This window comes from Cavia porcellus, unplaced genomic scaffold, assembly GCF_034190915.1.
Source record: "Cavia porcellus strain 051 isolate PalLab524CR breed Dunkin Hartley unplaced genomic scaffold, mCavPor4.1 scaffold_25, whole genome shotgun sequence".
Classification (NCBI taxonomy): domain Eukaryota; kingdom Metazoa; phylum Chordata; class Mammalia; order Rodentia; family Caviidae; genus Cavia; species Cavia porcellus.
Window position 1 is genome coordinate 29209336 of NW_026947508.1, and position 17256 is coordinate 29226591.

At 47.5% G+C, this 17256-nt stretch overlaps 1 long non-coding RNA gene across 1 annotated transcript; it reads left to right on the top strand.

Moving 5' to 3' along the window:
• Positions 1-2631: 2631 nt before the first annotated feature.
• On the top strand, positions 2632-16003 carry LOC134472835 (uncharacterized). The gene is made up of 4 exons (XR_010042811.1): positions 2632-2895; positions 5686-5817; positions 10704-10899; positions 12160-16003. It is a non-coding gene; the product is annotated as an uncharacterized LOC134472835 (long non-coding RNA).
• The last annotated feature ends 1253 nt before the right edge of the window (positions 16004-17256 follow it).

The window sequence follows — 17256 nt, forward strand, 5'->3', positions numbered from 1 at the left end:
GATGAGAAGAGAAATCAGTGAAGGCACACGCTGGGCCAGCAGAGAATTGGCCACCTTCCGCAGCCAAGTCGTCCTGGAAGCTGAGTGACAACTACTGAGCAGTCCTTAGACCAGAGCCAGGCCTTCCCCAGGGGCACAGGCCCACTTTTACTCCGAGGCACTGATACTTTATTGATCATGAAACAGCCTGGAGGCAATTGCAGTCATGGCATTGAAAAAGCAACTTTCCTCCCTCTCTGTTCCTTTCTGGCCTTCCAGATGTCCTCACGGAGAAGGCTGTCCCATCTGGGTGGTGGTGCTCTGGTCCCATGATGGTGCAGCCAGAGGCCCTATGATGCTAGGACCCCTCCTCAGATCCCCCTAGGAGCCATGTCCTGCCTTGGGGGCACAGAACTGGTGGGGCAGACACAGCTTAGGCCAAGAACGAGTGACAGGAGCTGGTCAGTCCTCTTAGCCCAGATCTTAGAGCGGGGCAGGAATCCTGCCAGACTTTCAGTTTAGGACTAGAATACCAGAAGCAAGTCCAGGCCGTCAGGGACCATGAAAGCAGAGGCGTGATTCTGAAGCCAAAGTTAGCTGGTGCCAGCTCCTTAGAGTGCAAGTTACTCTCCTGGCCTTCACTTTTCTCTTTCATACAACAAGTACAGTCTCACTTGGGACAAGTAGGGGAGATCACGGTCTTTCACTTGGCACATAGTAGCAGCTCATGAAGCCCAGAGGCATGCAGCAGAAAACTAAACCCATCTCACCCTCAGTGGCCAATGAGGGGCAGTGCCTGACATGGATCCAGTGCCCAGTGAGTGGCTGTGAGGATGGCTGCTAAGAAATGAGCAGTGCACAAGTCTACAGGAGCAGGGTGTGGGTTTGGGAACCAAAGGACTGGAGCAGCACAAAAGTCCAGGACCCAAGGGTTGGAAATTTAGCCCAGCAGCATAAGTACCTCCCTTGCAAGCATGCAGTTGTGAATTTGATCCCCGGTGCCAAAAAAAAAAAAAAAAAAAAAAAAAGTCCAGGACCCAGCAACTTTCACACAGGAGCTGCCTCTCAGAGACTCTTGAAGAGGTGGGTATGTTCCATGCAGGAGGGGAGGCAGGCAAGTAGGACTCGGGACATAGAGAGCATGTTTCCAAAGACACCAGGACCAACTATTGCTGCTACTCCTAGTAAAGCCTGGGGCAGGTTACCATCCACTGGAAGTTGCTCTAAATGCCTTATGTGAAGTCACTTATTTCAAGTCACATGAAAGTGTTCAAATATACTCTCATGTGAACCATTTTACAAATGTGAAAACTATGACATAGGAATACAAGTCACTGGGCCACCAACACATGGGACTAAAAGGTCCCGGCCCAACAGCCCTTCTCCATCAGTCTAGAAATAATTCCTGTTGCATGGAGACAGGGAATGTGAATGCATGAGAGGTGGAGGCAGTGCAGAAGGCCCCAAGGGTCTTTGGAAGGGGTTTAAACAGGACAGACACTGCTGCTAGTGGAGAATGCATGGAACACTTGGCTCCTATGGTGCACACAAGTGTGGACTGGAGGAGTAGGGACTGGCAGCATTGGTCATGAGAGGCACAAGAGTCACAAGGAGGGGGATCATAAAGAAGGAAGCTTCCACAGGCACCTCTTTTCTCTGCAGGATCCTCCAGCTCTGAATGTGTGCATTTGGAACAATCCATTCTGCACGATGCTGCTGCATCTCAGATTCCTCATAGCCATCAGAAAGTGAACCTACTTCAGAAAACGGAAGTTCTAGCACCCACTGTGCAGGTGAGCTCACTGAGCTCTTATGTGTGCTAAAAGACTGGCATCTGGCAGACACTGGACTTAGTCCCAGACCCTGTAACTCAAAATGCTCTGATCTACACACTGCCCCCCTCCCTCAGTTGCACCTGCTTGGCATGTCGCATCTGTCTGATCCACCCAGTAGATGAGAAGCCTGTAATAAAGCCTACAGAATGAATAAGGGAGGCCAACAACCAGAGGTGCTTGGATTGTACCACAAGGAGGAAAGCTAAAAGGAGGGTTAGCCCTTTCCCTTCTCCTCCATCAGTCTGGGAGGATTCCTGGTACACGGAGACAGGGCCGGTGAGTTCACTAAGGGTGGGGGCAGTGCAGGTGCCAGTGGTCCCTATTCCAGTGGCTGGAGGCAGGGTCCTGATCTGGGACAGGTGGTCCAGCTCTTTGCTACCTCTAACTCCAAGACAGGTGAAGATTGCCAGCCCAGGTGATGGGAGGACAAGGAGCTACTCTGAGAAAGTGTTCCGTGACTCGGAAGATGGGTCCTTTCATGAAGACAAACCTATTAGGCAACAAAGACACAAAACAGCCTGCATTCCTCAAGTTTGGGGAACCTCACTCCCCCAGGACTGCTGTTCTGGAGGAAGCGGAGCTGACTCGGAAACCCATCTCTGGTAGAATACGAATGATGGAAGTGCTCTTTCCAAAGCATTTTAAAAATAAGAATATATATATATATATATATATATATATATATATATATGGAGAATATGACAGATGGAGGGGGTATTCAGCAGAGTATTTTTAATCCTGGAGTCAGGATTATGTAAGGATGGGAAGAGAAATGAGAAGGCAGGTGGTGAGTCATCTGGAGCAGGCAGGGAAGCAAGTCAGACCCGTACCTCCTTTTGCACTCTGCCAGCATTTGCAGGTGCCAAGACCCACAGGGCCACAGCAAGGAGGCAAGAAAGGTGGGCCCAGGGGTGGAGGAGCCACAGTGTGGGTGGCTCAAGGGGCAGCTGTGGGGAGGTGGTAGGATTGGCAGGAAGAGGAGAGATGGGTAGGACCCAGCTTGGCCCAACTACCAAAGCTGCATCTTGGAAACACTTGTAGATTTCCAGGAAATTGGAAAAGGCCTTGGAGATATTTTCAAGTGAGTACTTGGCTCTGCACTGCAGATTCCTTGTCATCTTTGCCTTCCTGTAATTTGCTGAAATGGGGGATTGCAAGGCACAGCCTGGAGCACACGCCGAGACCACCTCAGGGCTGACAGCCCAAGGGCTCTCCTCGGGTTCTGCAGAGCCCCAGCCAGAGCCAGCAGGCCTGTGTGAAGGAAAAAAACTTCGTGATGGGGCTGCAGGAAGTGCGTCTTGGCTGTGCAGGAAGGAGCTAGAAGGGGGTAAAGAGCAAGGCTAGGGCTGTCTGCTCCCAGGAGCTTTGGGAAGAGCACTATGCGGTTGGGGGTGAGGCAGGACACATCGCACAGTCATCTTCCTGAGACAGGGGATAGGATGGGCTGGCTGATTAAAGCTCCTGCCCCCCCTGGAATTCTTTTACAATGGGTACTTTACTGCTTACTCACCGCTGCCACTGAACCAGCCTGCTTTCAGGAAAAGAGTGCCAGTGGATGCCCTTTGCCTTCACTGTCCACAGCTGCTCTCTACTAAGGGTTCATGATGGTCCAGGCAAAGTTCTTTGTTTAGCTTAGCACATTTAACCATTAGCCACACTGCAGAACAAAGTGTATTGCTCCCATTTTATAGACGTGAAAGTAGAGCTGTAAGGTCAGTTGGAAACTGGGATATTAACACAGTCTGCGTGACTTCAAAACTCACAGCCTTAGCCTTGACAGCACAGAACCTCAAATTCCATAGGCTTTACTTCTCCAGAGGTGACCCCTCTCCAGAACATGAACCCTTATCATCTTTTTGATGGATGCCAAGTTAGACAGATGTCATCCCCAGAAGGATAGCTACCAGTTCCAAAAACAGCTTTGTTCATCTCTGAGCTATGCCACAAGCAGGGCAAGAATGCAGACCTCACCCCTCAAGACAATCAGGACTGAGCCAGCTGCTGGCACCATCCAGGGCTTCTCTCTGAGGCTCCTGATTGGCCCAGAGGGACAAGACCTGTGCACTTCAGAGATGGCCTTTGTTGTCCAAGAGCTGATGCTGTTTGCTTCTAAGCAAGTGAAACTTTCTTTTCTGTGACTCTAGGTGATCCTGGAGAGAAGCCTAACAGGAAGCTGTGTGTGAGGTGAGGTCTAGGGGTATCCTGGCTCCTGCCCAGGCCAAGGCTGCCCTCCAGCTCTATCTCATACTGCTGAGAGAGAAGAGAGATTCAGGTGGTAAAGGAGAGGCCAGGTTGCCATCAGATAGGTCCAGGAAGGGTCCATAAAGAGGAGATGGAGATCTCAGGTCACCCTGGAAAGTACTTGAACTGTCATCACAGAAAAGCATTTCTGGAAGCTCAGGTGATTAGGCAGCAGATTCATTAGGCATAATCGAAGATTACACACCCAAAGAGAAAGAGTGTGGATGTTTGAAAGGTGAGATACATTGTAGAATGAGTTGTGGGTATTTATGTGGTCTTGGGGTGTCCTCAGGACAGATGATCTAGGAGATACAGTTTTTAGTTGTCTTTGTTTGCCTAGTATGCCTGTCAGGTTACTCATTAGTGGGTTAAAGCAAAAACTGACTTTATCAAGTAGGTTAAAATGCAAACTATTTGCTTGCATTTGAAGTTTGGAGATATGGTACCCAGGTAACGGTGCTATTCGTTCAGGGGTAGAAATCTGAAGTTTGTGGATTTATAGTACTGGAGGAAAAACATGAGGCAAACATATGAACTTGCTATATCTTTAAAACTCTTGGGAAATTAGAGGTGAGGAGCTGAGAAAATAAAACAAGCCTAGGGGTAAAAAAGGCATTGTAACCTTAGTTGAGTTTTCAAGCTGCAGTTTCCTCAAAATTATAATTTTAAAATTACAACTTCCTTATCTTCTTTCTACCTGACTTTATTTCTTCTATCCTACCTCAGAGCCAGACTGACACAGAGCCCAGAAGAAAATGTGACAAGCGAGGGAGAAAGATCATGGCAGAGAATCGGTCCAGCATGGACAAAGAGAGGCCGAGGCCATAGAGACTGGAGAGTCGTGGACAGAGACAGGCAAATAAACCCAGACAGACAGAGTCCAGACTGCTGAAAAGCCCCCAGGCAGTGTTCTAGGTGCTGAGGACCCAGGCATGAGACAGAGACCCTCCTTCCCACAGCTTCCTGCGTAGTGAAGGAAGGGACAGCAGAGACGCAAAGTCACAAGGAAACTCCCCAGACATGACAACCCAGGGAGAAATGAGGCAGAAAGTGGGGTGAGATGATAACAAAACTGAGCACCCAGGGCACTTGGACAGCAGGGAAGTGGTGAAAAAGATCCTAGGACCATTGGTAGACCAAGGAGGGAGAACCTGAATGAGGAGAGGATAAATGATGCCTGAGACACCAGGAGATGCAGAGGACACCAGAGAGATGCTGTTGGAATCCTGAGAAACCTAGAGATAGGGAAAGAGGAACTGAGATCAAAGAAAGAGACATGCCTACAATCAGGGAGGCACAAAGTAGAGGTGGGATGGAGAAGGTTTGCCTGATCAGAAAGTCAGAAACGTGGTCAGGAAGGCAGAAAGGTGAGAGACAGACAGACAGAAAGTGAGTCAAACAAACAGAGGCACCAAGACAGACACATAAAGAGACTATTGCCATCACTTAGTATGGGGTTGGATTTTTGAGACCTCCCCTTTCTCCATAACCTTCAACCTTCTCCATCGCCAAGGGTTACTTTTATTATCTTCCCTGATGGGCCCTAAGGTCTGAAAGATATTTGTCTACCAAACAATCTGCATTTCATAAGTAATAATTAATTCGCCTCCCCATTTTTTATTCATCAAAGACATCAATGGCTGGCAATCAGCGCTTCAGATCAGCGGGAGAGATCTCGAGTTGTCACACTGAGATGCTGTGCTTCCAGCCCACAGCAAAGCCGTCTGCCATTGGAGTCATCAGCCGCTAAACCTGATCACAGGTAAATGCATCGCCTGGGTTAAGTTTGGGGAGGTGTTGACAACAGTTCAAAGGACACAAAGAGAGGTCCTGCTGCCTTTGCAGACCCCTGGATCCGGGGACTCTGTTTTCAGATGACAGTCCTAGGAAGTCTCTGTAGCTTGCTGAGTGCTGGCCTGCTTGATCAGAGTACAGGTCCTGGTTAGGGGAGGCTCCCTCCTTGGGATTGTGTGGCCAGATATGAACACACACCATTAATCCAAGTAGTCAATTTTCAAACAAACCGTAATGATGAAAAGGATAATATGTCTGGCTGAGCTTCTGGCCATGGGCTGGTTCTGTCGCTCTCCACCACCACACAGCCACGCTTACCCAGGGCATGTGGTTTTTTGCTTCTGACCTCCTACAACTTGGCTAGCTACTCTTTCATTATTAAACAATTCTCAAAAGACGCCCGTTGTCTTCCAAACCACCTAAGCCAATGGTTTCTACAAGTTCAAGGCTCTTTAGCATTTAGCATTGTGTCACCTCCTCCTGCCAGGAGTGTTCCAATGTTGTACTCAGGTCCAGGAGCCTTTGTGTAAAGGTTGGTTTTTCTGTACCTCTAGGGGCGGCCTTATGGCTCTGAGAGTAACGCCCAGCCTGTGGCCAACTCCTCATCCCCTGGCCTTTGGCTCTTGATTGCATCCATCAAATCTGAACCCTAGAGTAATGTTTGGGGAATGGCATCTCCTACTGCATCCCCCTGGCCTGTGACTTTGCCATCTATCTAGTTGCATTCCTGTAGGAAGCAGTTGCTTTGAAGTTTGCAGTACCACTTCCTGCACAGTGGAGATTGGTCTGGGTTTGGCTCCTTGCTGGACTCCCTGGCAATGTTCTTTTGGGTTCTCCCCAGTGTCTTCCTGGGTGGCATCATTCACCATCCTCCACGTGAGGCTCTCACTACCCACTAGCTGCAGCTGGGATGGACACACTGCTGAGATCTGCACTCTGTGGCTACTTCTCACCTACCCTATCCCTCTGTAAGAAGTGTACCTCCCACCCCACCCTCTGTTCCTGGCCATGAGCCCCCAATAACCCTCAAGATTCACTTTGCTTCTCATACCTGTAGCCAAATGGATAACACATGTAGAATCTCAAAGGCCCCCTCCCAAACATCCAGGAATGGGAAACTTTGTAAATCTAAATCCTATGAGATTCCACGAAAATAGTCACAAAGAACATGTCTTCAAGGAAATGTAGAATCGGGAAGAAGAGTCCAAACCAGAAGAATGAGACACACCAGACTAGTGATGAGAAGAGTGTGGGACAAAGTAGTAAACTTTTCCACTTCCCTAGTCAGGGCTAGGGCCCCAAAACACAGAGTTTTACCCACAGTAATGGCACATGAGTGGTCATCAAAGGAGTTGAAGACGCAGGGCCAGACTGCAACTCAGGCTATGCAACGCCCCCACCTCCCTTATCAACTCAGTAACTGACTGACAGCTCCTTGCTCTCTCCATCTGTCTCCACATATCTCTGTCTCTCCTCTGCCTCTCCCTCTCTCTCCCTTCCCATTCTCCCAGAACACTTCACCTGATCACCATCTATATTTCACTTACAATTGCTTCCTTCTGTTGTGGCTATTTTTTTCCTTTGAAAGCCTCAAATTTCACAAATATTGGTGACATTAACTCCTCAATCGTATATTAAAGTTAGAAGAAAATTCTATTTGAGGAAAGACTTAAATAAATGTGGTATCTAGGGATAGATTATATTCCCGACTCCCTTTCAGCTTTGTCCATAATTAATTTTTACTTGAAAATCTTGTTCATTTATTTATTCAACAAACATTTGCTGAGCACCTCTCATACGCCAGGCCCTGTGCTAAGAGTGTCTTGCTAAGAGCCAAGACACAGTCCTTGCCTTCTAGGAGCTGGGGGCAAAGGAGTGGAGGTTGGGAGATAAATTATGGTAAGGCAAGGTGATAGGTACTAACACAGTGACGTGGGCTGAGTGCCTGTGGACTGCAGAGTGAAGGCAACTGGCTAAGAGTTAAAGAGCCAATGGCCAGGGAAAGGGATGTCTTGCCTGACTCCCAAAAGATTTGTGGAGGTTGGCGAAGGACAGGAAAGGGCCAGGAAATTTCCAGTTAGAACGATTAACCTGGAGAAAACAGAGCATGAGACCAACACCAGTAGAAAAGCAGGTTGTTGAGAATGTAGAACAATGGGGAGCAATCTGAGGGGGGGCGGAAATAGCGGGGCTGACTTTATTCAAGGCTGGAGATTGGAGAAGTTTGGAGGCTTGTATGCTTTTTGATTGTTTGCTTGTTTGAGATTGAACCAGGAGCTTTCACACTGAGAAATATCCCTGGTTTGTTTTCTTTTTTATTTTGAGACAGGGTCTCAGTAAGTCACTAAATTGCCCAGGCTGGACTTGAACTTCTAATCCTCCTGTCTGAGCTTCCCAGAATGCTGAGATTATAAGCATGCACCACCATGCCCGGCTACATGGCAGAGTTTATATTACATGCCCCTGTGAAGTCCCTATCTTTACCTAGACTAGTCCCTAGTCTAGATGAAGTCCCTATCCCTTTGAGGAGATTTGAGCAGACAATGGTATGACTGCATTTGGGTGACAGGTAGATCTCTTCTGGCCTACGTAGAAATAAGAGAAGACACTGCACTCATTCAGAAGGGACCTGATAAGGTCTGAGGAGGTACAGGAGGATGGAGAAGATAGTAAATGTAAGTGATATGTAGTAGAAAGTGTCTACAGTCTTCCAAAACTGACTGGATTGCAGATTTTCTTATGCTCTTCCGAATGTCAGCAGCTTTCAGGACAAACGAGCAGTTATCAGGACAGATAATTCGCCTCTGAATTCCCATATGCTATTTGCTTATTCTTGGCTTCACTAGAATTGGGAGTCCTCCTGCATTCTAGTTTTCTCAGATAGGTTTGTCCCAGATTCATAGCCCCTGAAGAAAATATCAGCAACTAAATCCAGGTTCAAAATCCTTCCCTACCTTCTCTCTTCCTCCAGCACTGTCTTTCTTCTCACCACTCCAAAAGGCACCAGTGACAAATACGGCTGTTTGTAATTAATTCTACCCTTTCCTTCACTAATTTTGCCCAATCGAGATCAAGGTTTACATTGTTGCCAAGGGGAACCACGCTATTAGATATCTATTCACCCATGTTTGAAGATCACCAAAACCGTGCAAGTTACCTTGCATTAGATTCTAAGGGGTGCTCATTAACTCAATTATGCGGGAAGAAACAGTTCAAATCAAGCTACACTTAAGAGAAACTTTTTTCCCTTTTGAATATTTTAGATATATTTTGTAAGTAGAATTAATTTTTAAAGAAAATTACATAGCATTTTTTTCACAAGCAAAAGTAGATTGAGGGGAATGGAGAGATTGAGGAAGAGAGAAAAGGGAGATGAAGGGATGGAGATGGAAATAGAGAGAGAACTTGGGCATAGAAAATGAAAGGCAAAGCCGAATAGGAGGGACAGAGTGGCCACAGATTGCTTCCTATTGGAGTAGTTTATTGCTGGTCGCTATCATTCTGAAGACAGTCTAATGAAACTATAAAAGCCAAGTTTTTACACTTTATAAAATACACCAGGATTGTGACAACTGCAGGTTAAAAGGTGACACCATCACTAACTGTTGGTCCTGTCATTCCTCACCCCTGTAACCACATGGGGTTCAGTGCTCATGGGAGTCACCATCACTTAAGATGTTCACTTTCTGCCTAATATATGATATGTCTCACTGCTGTTAATCAGGATCATAATGCAATCACAGTTGACATGTCTGCCTTCTTTGGCCTGACTTGTAATTTTGTTCTAATATTCTTTCTTACCAAGATCCAGAAATCCTAAAAAAAAAAAAATGAAAACAAAAAACTCCCATGGATGAAGATCACGTTGAACTTGGAAGTGTAAATGTAGTTCCATAGAGAAACGGGACAGAAGGGCTGGGGATTTAGCTCAGAGGCATAAGCACCTGCCTTGCAAGCGCGTGGTCATGAGTTCAATCCCCAGTACTGATTAAAAAAAAAAAAGTAAAAAGAGAAACGGGACAGGGCAGAAGGAACACCAACCCAACAACTTCCCAGAGGAATAACCTTGTACTTGTGGGCAGCAATATTTCAGAACGGTGGACAGCGACTGTTGGGGCCACCTGGCCCTCGTAATAAAAGTGGAGGTCTTGCAGTAGGGGGATTAAACGCTGAGTACCCAGGATATTGTGGAGGAGGGATTGCTAGGAAAACTGAGAGTTTATATCTTATGTCTGCTTGCATCGACTCAGCATTTTCACAAAACTAGGGCAGAGTGTTCATTCAGGTAGTAGTAGCTCTGGAATTCTGATCCATGTCCGTCTGACTCCAGCGCTGCCTGCTCTTAACTGCAGTTTAGAGACTGCATCTGGAGCCCTTCCACAGGAAGGAGTGAGCATCACCAGTCTAGGGTTTTCCCCTTTGGGGAATCTCTGACTCTAAGCTTGTCTGATCATACATTCAGTATACTCTATGCCAAGCCTAAAAGATAACCTCAGAGTAAAAAATAAAGTCTGAGCAAAAAAGAGTAAAGAAAAAGCAAATCATTTGAAAAGAAAAGAACTACCTTAGTACTTCCACCCAAACAGCCATTTTTCACCCCTGCGTGTTATCTTCCGCTCCTGTTGACACACTGACATATTTTTCTGTCATTGCAATCAAAGCAATTGTAGTATTTGCATTGTCGTTTCACTTAGTGTCACATCATAAACCTTTCCCAAGTTGCTATACAGTCTCCATAATGATCATTTTTAATGTCTGTATAATGTTCTAACAAATGGATACACCATAATTTACTAAACAACTCCCTAACTGTTGAGCATTTAGGCTATTTCCCTCCTTTTTTTTATTTCATAGGTTGAGCTATGATGAGTGTTTTTAATGTGTAACCACATGGGGTGATGAAAAGAGAAAAGAGAGTTAAAATTCACCCTGCAACTTACCTTGAGTAAGGAATGAAGCCTTTAAAGACTTTGTTTGGAAAGAGGAGCAGGAGAAATAGCCAGGCCAGAGGAGCAGGGGCTATAAAGCCGAAGCAGGCAGCACACAAAAGGTAGGTGGTAGCCACTGTATTTGAACTGCTATGACTTTACAACTTTGCTTCCTCAAACCCAGTGTTGAACAAAAGCAGTTTAGCCTGAGAAAGGCACATGAGAGACTGCTTCTCCTTTGGTCATATGTTTTGGACCTCAAGCCTGATCCATATGCATGGGAATAACCTCCTTCTAGGAGCTGTGATGAGAAAAGGAGGCAGAGAAATACCACTCTGGGCTTTTTCTGGGCTCAACACTTTGAGGTTAAAACCTTAGAGTCACTTCTCTGGCCAAACAACCCTCTCGGAGTTTTTCCTACCTACTTGCAAATCTGAAGACACATTCCACTTCCTCTGCCTTCCTGAGCTTCCAAAGTACCTGTGAGCCCTGAGCACAGCTACAGGTGAGGACTTAGTCTCCCCAGCTCCTTCTGCTTCCTTCTCCCCAAGGACAAGCTCATAGGTCTCTTTAATCTTTATTTCTACTCCATGAAGCTAGGTAAGTCTAAAAGGTATCACAGTTCTAGAGTCTTCCATGGTTTCAGTCATTGTCCTTGCTTTAGAAAACCTGCATCCTAATGGGATGCTACTCAGGATCTGAAATAATTTCTTGGCATTTCCTTCAACCCTCAGAGGTGAACATACCTGTGCAATCTAGAGATGCAGCTTCCATAAGTAGATCCCAACAGTTGGCCACGCAAGTGTGCCAAACTCCAGTGGGTTCTTCTAGGGGCCTCTAGCCTGAGCCACCCATTCATGAGTATGGTCCCTTTTTCACACTTGTATGGTAAGAGGAAGTCGTCCTCTTATGCCTCCCTGAAAATCTCCACGGTGCAGGAGGTAGGGCACAGGATAGGAGAATAAGAGGGGCTGGTGGGGCTGGTGATGGTCTGACTCACTGGAACCCTTCTCAGAGCAGATCCTGTCCAACACAAGTCTCACCTTACTGTCGCTCCTAAGTGTAGTTCCCAGTGCTTGGCTGGATCAGCAGGCGGAGCTCACGGCCTAGGGAACAGGGAGGCCTTGTCAGGGAAAAGTTGCTGACCAGCCCCTTCTTGTGGGCTGTCAGGTCTAATCAACATCAGCACAGTTAATGGGGAACACAAAACCTATTTAAAAGCTGCATTTACCACTTGGCTGGTTCCATTACACTGTGCAATATCCAGGTGCCACACTTCCTCTCAAAGTGTCTATCTCAATGCTTTTGTGAACTGCCAGGGTTAGGAAGTCACCACCCAGAGCCACCTGAGGAGGACTTCTCTACCCTACTTACCTCCACAGGCTCAGCTACAAAGGATTCTCCATCCCTTGGACCCACGAAGAGGAAGGGTCTGAAGCAGGGCATAATAGAAGATGCAGCTGGCACCTGGTCTCTTTCCTCTCCAAGCCTGTTGGGACATCTCACTCTCTGCTGGGGTGACTCTATTCTCCATCCACATCTGAGCATCTGAATGCTGGTAGACATGACCTACTGGGTAGAGGACTACTAGGCAGAGGCCTAACCCTAATCTTAACTCACTCCCTCTTAGAGAACCTCATGGACAAGATGACTCTCACACCCAATTCCCACCCCTGCACCTCTCTCACTGAAGCTCCAATTGGGTGCAGAAAAAAAAAAAATACTTCAGATTCCATTTGAGTAAGACCTGATGCCTCTCCTCCTGAGCTGTCCTGCTACTCCTCAGCTCTGCTCTTGATGCCACCCTACCTTACCCCCCCCCCAGTCAAGCGTTTCCTAGTCTTTAAGCAGAAACTCATCATCCACTTGATTCTGAGCAGCTATGGTGCTGAATGTGGAAGCACAGACTTTTACACTAAAGCTTGGAGGGAGTTCATACAAAGATCACTAACAGTGGCTGTTTTTATTCTGTCTATAAATCAGATACGAGTGCCTAAGGACAGACACTGGCCTGGGATAGAGTGAGAAAAGTGTGTAGTTTAGAGGTAGACACATGCAGATGTTAAATAATCATAAAGAGGCCTGTGGATACACATGCTATGAAAGAAGAGTGGAGAGAGACCACAAGCAAATAACAGAACTCTTGAACTGGACCAGGGTCAAGAAATCTTCAAAGACACCATGAAGGAATAGACCTGCATGTTCCTTTCTCTTAATACCACTGCGTGCAGTGTCTGCCACCATCATGTCTGTGTTTAAGGAGTGCTTCCTGTCACATCTCCATGACCAGCCATCCTTCCGGCCACAGCCACCCCGTCACCATAGCCAGCCTCAAGCCTTCTCTTACCCAAACAGGGGTCATGCCCCTAAGTGGCTTGGGCATTCTTCTTCCCAAGAGCCAACAGGAAAACTGTCACCTTGAGACAAGCAAAGAGTTCCCCTGCCTCCTATTCCAAGGCTTCCAGGCCTCTCCCTCTCAATGCTCACAACCAGCTAACACTTCTCTGGAGGAAGCCAGGTGATATGTCAGTTCTTCAGACCTCCCTACACTGGCTGCTGGTGACTTACCCATGGCCATTCCAGGATTACCTTGTTCCAGAGAATACAGTAGCTACTGTTCCTATTTGCAAAAGCAAGCTTGTTTATGCTAGCGAAGTGAAGTGCTTGAAATGTTCACATTTACTATAGCCTTGGATCAGGTGGATCTTGATGGCAAGAGGTCATGTCCTATGAAGGCATCCGTTTCCCACACACCCAGTGTCTTGGTTACTTTTCTGTTGTTGCTGGGACAAAATACCCACCACCCAAAAGGAAGGAAGGAAAGGTTTATTTAGCTCACTGTTTGTGGAAGTGTCAGTTCATAATTAGCTGGCTCCAAGGCAGTGTGGCGTGGCACTGGAGCAACACTTCAAGGTAGCAGCCAGAAAAATCAGCCAGAGCAAAAGGGGGAGCAAACAAACCTCTACTCCTTCCTTATATTGTACACAGGCCACCCCTCTCCAGGATTGGTGTAGCACTCACCAAATCTCTGTGCCCTCCTTTTGCACTGGATGAGGATATTTGCAAAGTAAGAACCCTAAACTTCTAAAGTTGACACAATATGTTAACGATAACACCCAGTCACACCTGGTGGCATCTGCAGTATCTTTCCCCATCAACTGCTGAATGCACATCTCCCCATCTGGTGCACCATGGGGTCACAGGATAAACAGAAGGCCTGGCTTCTTTCTCTGCAGCCAGATAGAGGCTGCCAGAGCTCCACCCATATAATCATACATCCCCAGGCAGCTTGGAGCACTAGACACATAGTATTATGGGTCAGGAGCTGAAGGGCCACATCCAGGCAGCTTTAATTCACTGTGTGATCTTAAAAGTAACCTTTAAATTCTCTCCAAGTTTCAGTTCTCTGTATAAAAGGTGCTGGGACTGAGTGAATGGCCTTTTCCATAGGCTCAAATGTGCCCTGGAGATAGAGGGAAAGCCAAGGTACAGGGATTTCAGCCAAGGTAGCATCAGTTGTATCTGCTTTGTATACAGAGCTTCTGCAGAAAGTTTTCACTCAGAAAAAGAAGCTCATCACTGAAAGCAAGCTGGGAAGTGACTATAGTGATGGTCCTAAGGCCCCCTCCAGACCTAACATTTCATGATTTACTGGTAAATACAATAATGTGGTTGAAAGAGGCTTGGAACGTGGAGACCACAGCAGGACATGACAAGTAGACTGTTTCATCTGCTCTGCACTTTCCACACCATGAGAGCCCGAGGCAGGTGCTCGACTGAAATCTGCACCATCTTCTAACCTTTGAGCTAAGGAACCACTTGAGAGGCCTCTGTGGGAAGTAAGTGGAAGGAGGCAGAAGAAAGGAGAGAGAGAGAGAGAGAGAGAGAGAGAGAGAGAGAGAGAGAGAGAGAGAGAGAGAGAACACAGGGAGGGAGGCAGACAAACCAGAGTTGGGCCTGGGACCCTCCTGCACCCCACTGCAGGCAGAGGGTTATGGCCGCCACCTCTAGCTTCCAACTGCATTATTTAGGCCTCATGCTCTGGTTGCCATGGAGATGGGAAAGCGTGGGCCCAGGGCCCTGGTCTCTCCACCAGAGGCAGCAGCATGTGCTCCTGTTGATCTCAGTCCTTGGAGGCGGCCATGGAGATGGGAGCCTATGAACTCATCTTGCTCTGTGTCCCCTGCCTCATCGTCCTCTGCTCACCTCCAGACTTATCTTGGAAGCCAAAGGCCAGTCCCTTCTGCTCAGAGGGTGGGCTCTGGGCACAGGCTCACGTGCGGATGGAGCGTTCAAGGGGAAATCAGGCTCCTGCAGAATAGACAGCTTGTGGAGGGCTGTGTGCGGAGGTGGGTGCCACCCTGTGAGCAGCAGATGACAGGGGCAGAGTGAAGAGGTGGGTCTGACGGGCCCTGCAGACATGGATCACAGAGTAGGGACGGTGAGCGGGTGCACATCCAGGCAGGAGGCTGCTGGGGCCATCTGAGTGAGAGATGAGGGCTCGGTGAACAACAAGGAAATGCTGGGGGCAGTGAGCCAAAAGGAAAAACCTGGAGCTCCAGGGACGCAGAATACGCATTCACTCCTTGTATCTACAGCCTCAAAGCCTCAGAAGGTTTGGGACCACAACATAAATTCTATGCATGAAGCCCTCCTAGAGATCCCGAGGAATATAGCAAAGTCAGGCCCCTGGAGGTCCCACCGAGCTTCATGTGTTCACATAGGTCTGGCTGTGATGGACTTATTTTAACTCGGCTTCACCACACTTTATATTTTGACCATGGAACCCCCTTCTACCACCCGCTCACCCCTCCAGAACACTGGGATTTGCCAAGTCCATCTCTCACAGAAGGCAAGGCAGGAGGGGACAGAAGAGGCCGAGCTGTGCCTCAAATAATCATATCTGACTCAGGAGTCCCAACCCTGGGGAGCAGCTATGTGCTTGAAGGAGTCACTTGATTTAAAATACCTGAAGTGGGCCTGGGATTTAGCTCAGTGGGGTAAGCGCCTGCCTGGCAAGTGCAAGGTTGTGAGTTCGATCCCTGGTGGTACCAAATAAAAGAAAGAAAGAAAGAAAGAAAGAGAACCTGAAATGTCAATGACAGGGATTGGCTTAGTAAACTGTGGTCAGATTCTTTGACCTTTCTGTGAGATGATTACAAATATTACATTGGAAGTCATTTCATATGAAATACATCCTAAGAACTATTTTGAAAAATATATAGACGGAAATAATGAAACAGGAAACACAGAATGATTTGCTCTTGTGTTTTGCAAGAGAGAAGTTCCTCTGAATGATGAATATAAGTCCTGGTCAGCGAAATAAAGAGTTTCTCCTGAAATACTGATGGGCATGTACCTCAGGCCCTTAAGTCTGATTCAGAGTGAGTCAGTTCTTGCATCTCAGTCGCTGAAGGCATCGCAAGTATGTGCACCCAGAGGGCTGAAGCCTGGTGGCCTTGTGGAAGTTTGACCCCTAATCAGACCTGGTCACAGAAGCCACATTCTCATCTCACACTCCCAACTTTGGCAGGGCTACCAAGGCTCAGAAGAAATAATGGAGTGGGAAAAAGGTAGGACTTGATTCAAATAGCTGGGCTGACGTTAATACCACCAGGGTGCTTTGTCACTTCCTGTGAGCTCTGCTTGAAGCCAGCAATAAGCACAGGAGGGAGCCTGGGAGGTCTGATAGCCTGTGCAGCCTCCCTGGAGAGCACATCGGCCAGGCCTTGGGGGTAGCTCTGCAGTCACTGATCTAGCAGTGGGTCCCCACGGGTCAGGGACCTGAGCTCCTAGCTGTCCGGTTTGGGAGAAGGCTGGCTGTCCCTGCCAGCCCCCATGCCCATATTTTGCAAATGAAGACATTCCACTGGCCAAGCGGATGGTTTGTAGGGCTAAATGACTTTGTATTTCTGGAGTGGAAGGAACAGAACCGCCTCGAGACACTGCTGTTTCCCTGCTGTAATTGATGGCACTCACTCTTTTCTGCCATTAACGCACAAGCTGCAGTTATTTTTCTTTTTTTAACCAAACACTGCTGAATGGGAAACATTGATTTTTTTTTTTAAAACTGGGTTTCAAACTGAGAAATGTCTTGATCCCACAAGTCAATCATCTCCAGTGTCATAGTAACCCCTTTGGTGCTGGCATATGGCTGGCAAGAAGCCAAATGCCCAGCTGAGCAGCCCCTCCTTCTCCTCCCACAGCCACCTCATAGCAGACACAGGACCTGGCACCCTGTCCAAGCTGCCACCCCATTCCCTGTCAGGCAAAAGGACTTTCAAGAGTCCTCCATTGGATCAATTGGGACCACTGTGTACAGTTATGCAGGGTGTTCACTGAGCAATTCTAGCAAATATGTTCCCATCAGTGAGGTTTGCCTATGCATGAAATCAGCTCTTAACAGCTCCCTGTTGCCTGCAGGTAGAATCCAGCTCCTGGCTGCAGCCTCCAGGGCCTGCCTGGCCTTCTCTCCACCC